General features: G+C 46.3%; 1 non-coding gene across 1 annotated transcript; it reads left to right on the forward strand.

Moving 5' to 3' along the window:
* Nucleotides 1-367: 367 nt before the first annotated feature.
* Nucleotides 368-442, forward strand: Trnat-ugu. Its single transcript has one exon. It is a non-coding gene; the product is annotated as a tRNA-Thr (tRNA).
* The last annotated feature ends 7,916 nt before the right edge of the window (nt 443-8,358 follow it).

Raw genomic sequence — 8,358 nt, forward strand, 5'->3', positions numbered from 1 at the left:
TGTTCTTTCCGACATGTCCGAAAGAACAGACACTATTGATGACCTGCAGCTGTCTAGAACGAAATTATAATTGTATTAATACCGTCATCTGCTGACTGGCGGTGATATAGATCAACGGGGACGGGTGAAAATGTGTGCTCCGACCGGGACTCGAGCCCGGGATCTCTTGCTTACATGGCAGACGCTCTATCCATCTGAGCCACCGAGGGCACAGTGAATAGGGCGACTTGGAAGAATGTCTTCCACGAGTAATGAGTGCGTTGGGGTGGGACACTACGAATGTAGTGTGTGGACATTCGAGGTGAGAATATTTGAGTCTCGCGGGAGGCGTGCGCGAGATAGTCCCTGCAGTCGCCCTATCCACTGTGCCCTCGGTGGCTCAGATGGATAGAGCGTCTGCCATGTAAGCAGGAGATCCCAGGTTCGAGCCCCGGTCGGGGCACACATTTTCATCCGTCCCCGTTGATCTATATCAACGCCGGTCAGCAGCTCACGGTATTAATATAATTCTAATTTCGACCATGGTAATGGACCGCTCAGGAAACATGTGGGACGTGTTGTGACGTCTCTTGGATGCCCACTGGCAACAGCCTCAAATAGTCTAACTAAAGCCAGCAACGCCAGGAGCTGTTAGCGAATGGTCACCATTGCAGCTCGCATCCAAACACAGCATCCCTGTCCACACTAGACACTGCTGAAATCAACACTACACAAACACGCAAGAAATTTAAGAGTTAAGCTACAAAATCGCATAGTCAAAGTTAATAACCAGCTCGCTTCTAGTTAGAAGCAAACAGTAAAATAAACGAACTACACTCCTGGAAATGGAAAAAAGAACACATTGACACCGGTGTGTCAGACCCACCATACTTGCTCCGGACACTGCGAGAGGGCTTTACAAGCAATGATCACACGCACGGCACAGCGGACACACCAGGAACCGCGGTGTTGGCCGTCGAATGGCGCTAGCTGCGCAGCATTTGTGCACCGCCGCCGTCAGTGTCAGCCAGTTTGCCGTGGCATACGGAGCTCCATCGCAGTCTTTAACACTGGTAGCATGCCGCGACAGCGTGGACGTGAACCGTATGTGCAGTTGACGGACTTTGAGCGAGGGCGTATAGTGGGCATGCGGGAGGCCGGGTGGACGTACCGCCGAATTGCTCAACACGTGGGGCGTGAGGTCTCCACAGTACATCGATGTTGTCGCCAGTGGTCGGCGGAAGGTGCACGTGCCCGTCGACCTGGGACCGGACCACAGCGACGCACGGATGCACGCCAAGACCGTAGGATCCTACGCAGTGCCGTAGGGGACCGCACCGCCACTTCCCAGCAAATTAGGGACACTGTTGCTCCTGGGGTATCGGCGAGGACAATTCGCAACCGTCTCCATGAAGCTGGGCTACGGTCCCGCACACCGTTAGGCCGTCTTCCGCTCACGCCCCAACATCGTGCAGCCCGCCTCCAGTGGTGTCGCGACAGGCGTGAATGGAGGGACGAATGGAGACGTGTCGTCTTCAGCGATGAGAGTCGCTTCTGCCTTGGTGCCAATGATGGTCGTATGCGTGTTTGGCGCCGTGCAGGTGAGCGCCACAATCAGGACTGCATACGACCGAGGCACACAGGGCCAACACCCGGCATCATGAGGTGGGGAGCGATCTCCTACACTGGCCGTACACCACTGGTGATCGTCGAGGGGACACTGAATAGTGCACGGTACATCCAAACCGTCATCGAACCCATCGTTCTATCATTCCTAGACCGGCAAGGGAACTTGCTGTTCCAACAGGACAACGCACGTCCGCATGTATCCCGTGCCACCCAACGTGCTCTAGAAGGTGTAAGTCAACTACCCTGGCCAGCAAGATCTCCGGATCTGTCCCCCATTGAGCATGTTTGGGACTGGATGAAGCGTCGTCTCACGCGGTCTGCACGTCCAGCACGAACGCTGGTCCAACTGAGGCGCCAGGTGGAAATGGCATGGCAAGCCGTTCCACAGGACTACATCCAGCATCTCTACGATCGTCTCCATGGAAGAATAGCAGCCTGCATTGCTGCGAAAGGTGGATATACACTGTACTAGTGCCGACATTGTGCATGCTCTGTTGCCTGTGTCTATGTGCCTGTGGTTCTGTCAGTGTGATCATGTGAAGTACCTGACCCCAGGAATGTGTCAATAAAGTTTCCCCTTCCTGGGACAATGAATTCACGGTGTTCTTATTTCAATTTCCAGGAGTGTATGTGCATTCCTGGTGCTGCTGTTGGACCGAAGGCTGGTGCATGACTAAGTGGTCTACTACGTTCTCTAGGTGTTTAAAACAAATAAGCTACACCGGTGATACAGATAGCGGAGCTCTGTGCTACGTAGTTACTAAAATGTGAGAATGTGCGTCGTAAATACACAAACATTCCAAAAATTTAAGAATTAAACTACAAAGGACACATGCAAAACTAGAGAAGCAGCTCGCTTCTAGTTACCAGCTTGTATTGTGGTAAACAAATGAAGTGCTTTCCTGGTGCTGTTGCTTCAGGAAAAGCTGGTGCCTGGTGTTGTAACGAGAAGATACGTTTTTTATTGATCAATGCTAAGAAAATATAACTCTGAAATATCATACCAAGATGAAAGAAAATCTATAATAAGTTTTCGATGACGTAAAATCGATATAACGGAAGGCGAACATACCCATAAAACCCGTTCCATTAACTAACGGCGACAGCATGAATTACTTGTTCTCAGCATGGTGCGAGGTGGTGGACTGGTAAGACACTGATCTTGTATTATGGAGAGCGGCGGAATAAATTCCCGTCTCACCATCCAGATTTAGGTTCTCCATGTTTTCGTTTACTAAAAATCGCGGATGGTTCCTTGAAAATGACATAACCAATAAACTTTCCCAATCTGAACTTGTTTCCAGTCTCTACTTACTACGTTGCCGACCGGCCGATAATCCTAATCTTCCTCTTTCTATATTACTTTCAGTGAAACATTTTACTACAGAACTTCGTGAACATCCGCGGTATACAGAATATCCTACTAGCACATATAAAACTCAATTAAAAATACAGAATTAATGAAGTACTGAGCAGCCGGCAAAGGTGAAAGGTTGTCCCGAGGTAAACGTAGGATCTGTACATCTCGACTGTATTGTTTTACAAAAAAAGAATCCCTTAGAACTGAATAAGATAGTTTTCCTACACTTTTCAAGAATTTAAGATAAAATTCTATTAACACCGCTAACTGGCAGAGAGATTAAGTTCAGAGTTGCCTAAAATATGTCACTATACCTTTGGAAGAAATGCTGGCTTTAATAGTAAGGGAAGTCTATTTTCTTCATTTTGAAGTTTCCGTACTTCGGTCGATAAAAACGGAACCCTTATAGGACCACTTTCTTACCCGTACGTCTGCCTGGCTGTCTGCCCGTCTGTTGAGATCTCTTTTTCGCAGGAACGTTTAGAGGTATTCAGGTGAAATTTATGTCAAATAGTAAGGTTTAGTCCCTTGGCGGAGCAAAAAATTTAAGCTGCTGAATCAGTGCAGCCATACAAGACGACTATTTATGTCAAATATTTTGATACTCGCCGACTCATTCATGAAAACCTGTCCATGAACTGGGTATATACATAACTAGTTGAGCACCCGGCGTTTCCCTCGTATGTATTTATTCCAACCTTCTATTAGTCCGTCTCCTTCTCTCCTCCCCCCTCTTCAATCTGCTCCTCCCCCTTTCTCTGTCCATCTCCTCCTTCTCCTTCTCCTTCTCTCCCCACATTATCACCCCCACTTTAGTGCGAATTTGATGATACTTACCCCTACAGTATAAATTTTCACATAGTAAGTACTAATACGATTATCAAGTTTAGCAGGTGCTTTTTACTCGTGGCTTTGCCAGCATACAGACATGTCACATACAAAAAAAAATTGCAGACTGGCAGAGCACATCGGACATACCACGTGGATCAGTAACCAAACAGGAACCGGTGGACCCAAACGCCACGGAAGAGCGCTGTTGTCACGAGAGGGCGATTCGTTTAATTTGGCCGTACATTCTCCCAGACCGATCTGATGGTCGCATGTATCTCGTATTTCTGCGAGAGCTTTTGCCGAACAGGAGGTTCACATGCCTATTCGTCTTCGCATTCGATTTCAGCACGACGGAGCTCCCGCGCATTTTAGCAGACAAGTGAGGGCCCATCTGCAGGCAACCGTTCCCGGCCGGGTCAGTCGCATAGCCACCACGATTACCCGATCTGTCCCCAACTGAGTTTTTCCTGTGAGGGTATCTGAAGGGCTTTGTGTGGGGAACACCAGTTATGTCGCCGGACGAGCTAGTGGGCAGGATTGTTGCGACAGTCTTCGAGACACGCCAGGTATCTTTGAATGGTGCGCCTTTCAATGCGGTGTCGGCGACGCATCTGGACAAAATTTTAAGCATCTCCTGTAGTGGGCTTCCACTTGTAGGATGCGACGAAATAACTACAGCGCCATTTGGTAGCCCCGGATTGCCCTTGCGACCCCCGGTCCCTATGTGATTAGTGGGTGGGTTGGGTTGTTTGGGGGAAGAGACCAAACAGCGAGGTCATCGGTCTCATCGGATATGGGAAGGATGTGGATGGAAGTCGGCCGTGCCCTTTGAAAGGAACCATCCCGGCATTTGCCTGGACCGATTTAGGGAAATCACGGAAAACCTAAATCAGGATGGCAAGACACGGGATTGAACCGTCGTCCTCCCGAATGCGAGTCCAGGGTGCTACCACTGCGCCACCTCGCTCGGTGTGATTAGTGATGCTTGTTGGATACCCCATGTGCCATGCCAGTTTGTATACTTTTTTTTTTCAATCACCCTGTATTTCAAGTATTTCACACATATCTGTATAAATATTTCACTTGCATCTCTATCGAATTTCGCCCTGCACTTCCGTTTTCACGCAACTCAATGTTCATGACGTCATATCTTCTGAACTATGTTTTTTTTTTTTTTTACAGTGATGTAATTTTGAAGGTACATCCAGTAGTATATGTGGATACTGTCCGCGAATTGTACTACAAATAAAGTTAGTAGTAAAGAAGTAATAAATTAAAAGGTCATTCCTGATGCGGCAGTTTTACTACATGAACAGCGAAAATGTAATACGCGATTAACTTTTTCCGTTTCATCATTTGCTGAGGTTGGTTGGCTCAAATGGCTCTGCGCACTATGGGACCTAACATTTGAGGTCTTCAGTCCCCTATAACTTAGAACTACTTAAACCTAATCAACCTAAGGACATCACACGCATACATGCCCGAGGCAGGATTCGAACCTGCGACGGTAGCAGCAGCGCGGTTCCGGACTGAAGCGCCCAGAACCGCTCGGCCACAACGGCCGGCTGCTGAGGTAGTCAGCGACAAAAAGTGTCGTTAAGGTTTGAAGCTGTGTGTAACATTGGTTGCAAGGTACTAAGTGTTCTCATTCTCAAGTACTCGATGAATATAATCTGGCTTTTTCCGCGTCGTGAGTTACGCCTCACTTTGGCTCTCACCTCCATCGCTTTGAGAGACAGGTGGCTCTTATCCCCACAGTGGTCCTTTCCAGATAGTAGTTGATATGCGTACGAGGTTTTGTTTCAATCAATTCAGTAGTACTTGAGGAGATGTGGAAGATACATACATCCATCCGCTTTTATAATATGTATGGATTAAGTTTGTACGGAACCCTCATAGGGATAGTCCTAGCAGCACTTCTCCGATTTCTTTTATTTCTTGCATTCAAAACTTTTCTCACATATCGTAATCACATACGAGAAATCTATTAATAAGGACCGAAAATTTTCAGTATTTTCACCGAAGGCTTTTATTTTAATTAGAAAAGACTTTCTGGAAATACAATAACGAGGAGGAGGTTAGTGTTTAACGTCCCGTCGACAGCGAGGTTATTAGAGACGAAGCGCAAGCTCGGGTTAGGGAAGGATGGGGAAGGAAATCGGCCGTGCCCTTTCAAAGGAACCATCGCGGCATTTGCCTGATACGATTTAGGGAAATCACGGAAAACCTAAATCAGGATGGCTGAATAAAATAACGAACTGAGAACACAAATTTTATTCGCTCTGAATGAATGTACCAATGGATGTCGTAGAAGATGTGAATAGAGATGCATGAAATTATAGCTAGGAGCTACAGACTATTCAATTAAAATGGATCCTCATTAGTGTTCTATTGCAGAAAACTTGCGAAAGGACATTATCTTGAACTCTGAAGATCGTTCAGACTGGCCTTCTATAGAGGAGTGAAATTTTGTTCTTTTGTGTCGACAAATGAGTGATGCGCCATACTGTGGGCCTAAACTCATCTGTTTGTGATAGCTGTGCCGTAAATTAAAGACAGCAGTCGAAATTTAATTTGTAACATACAAGTAAACGTTCTAGTGACCAGTTATAGGTACGCTAATCTACAAAAGATGTCTGAAACATTGATAAAAAGAAGTTTACAATCTAATAAGGAAGATGATTACAATTAAAGTTAGTACAACCGAATTATAGCATAAAGGAAACAGTTGCAAGGAACAAATTACGCAAAATAAACATAATTATGAACTAAATGCATGAGCTACTCACTGGTAAATATAATTATACAACAACCACCTAACTGCTAGGCATCAGCGAGTATGCAAAACGCAATGAAAAGTCACGAAATCTGTGAGGAAAATTTCCTGTTATTTCCTTCTCGACCATTTTGCTTTTCATTATGTAAGACCCACAATTTTGGGAACCAACTGTTGGCACTATTAAAATGCAATTTTTATTGAGGTTGCCTTCGGAAATTGGTTTCAAATAGACAAGAATATTATGAGAAATTTCTCACATTAGGATCCCTCCTTGGATAATTTGCATCACTTCGTTAGTGGAAAATCGTTTATCAAAGTGTATCAATTATAGAATCTCACAAAATGCTGTCCAGCAAAATTGCAGAGTCATGAAAGTTACATGCAACACACGTAATATTGGCATGAAGTGTATTATATGCTTGGGCATGCAAATATTTGGCGTTTCAGAGTAAACGCACGACATCTGTAGGAATAAGACCACCTACGAGAGTGTGCTGAAAATTAATGCCTCCTAAATTTTTGTTTTGTGAAATCTCTTACAGCTTTTTAAATAAAATTCCACGACTGTTATCCGAATATGGGATCCCTGCTACCAGGAAGGCCATACTCAGAGCCATGCAGGATATGTAGGACCCCACGCGCCTAGTTCTCGATTTGACAGTAATACTGTTCCCAAATGAAATGGCTCTGAGCTCTATGGGACTTAACTTCTGAGGTCATCAGTCCCCTAGAACTTAGAACTACTTAAACCTAACTAACCTAAGGACATCACACACATCCATGTTCGAGGCAGGATTCGAACCTGCGACCGTAGCAGTCGCGCGGTTCCGGACTGAAGGGCCTAGAACCGCCCGGCAACCGCGGCCGGCAATACTGTTCCCACTGCGGCAAACGATCTTACAGCACCGTTACGTAACTTAAGTTAAAAGTAGGCTTCTTTGCAACAAGGCATGCATCCACACCGAAAATGCGACGACGTCCGCAACACCAGTGACAAAAGGATTTCTTCTCATGATGTGGCAGTAGACACTGATGCACCCAATCACAACACTGGACGCAGGAGTAGCACAGCATCGCCTTTCCAGACGAGTCCCGGTTCTGCGTGTGGCATCATGACGGACGTGTCTGTACGCGTAGACTCAGAAGAGGATGAACGTAACTAGATTGTAGAAGGGCCGACCGTAAAGTTTCACTCTGAGGGCGGTGCTGCACCATATACATCATGTAGCGCTACACCGATGTGGGTACATAAGGACCAAAATGTAGGCAAAGGATTAGTGTATCATTCCCGTCATTGCGACGTGCGTGCGCTAAATACGGACACGTGAACTGTGGTGACGTTATTGCCAAATGCGTCCCAACAGGAACAACGTGCTGTCATTCTTTTTTGACAGCCTAAGGACAAACGCCGGTAGACATCCATCGGAGAATGAAGAATGTATATGGGGCAGCATGTCTGTTGAAAAGCACCGTTGTTCAGGTTGTGACGAGTAGTGCTGCTGCTTCATATAACGCACTTCCGAATATTGCAAATGTCACAACGCAGAAGTCACGCCAACTCAAGGCTTTGAAGAGTCAGCGATTCCGGTCGAAATAGGACGTGCAGCAGGCAATTACGGTCCACTTCATGTTGCAAGACACGGTGTTTTACCAAAGGGGTATCTCCAACCTTGCTCATCGGTGGAATGATTGCCTCAGTGCTCACGATGATAAAGCCTAATTGGCTCACTGATTCGGGACTGTACAGTCTTCGAACAGAAACTTCGTGATCTCCCCTTAT

This window comes from Schistocerca americana, chromosome X (assembly GCF_021461395.2).
Source record: "Schistocerca americana isolate TAMUIC-IGC-003095 chromosome X, iqSchAmer2.1, whole genome shotgun sequence".
NCBI classification, from domain to species: Eukaryota; Metazoa; Arthropoda; class Insecta; order Orthoptera; family Acrididae; genus Schistocerca; species Schistocerca americana.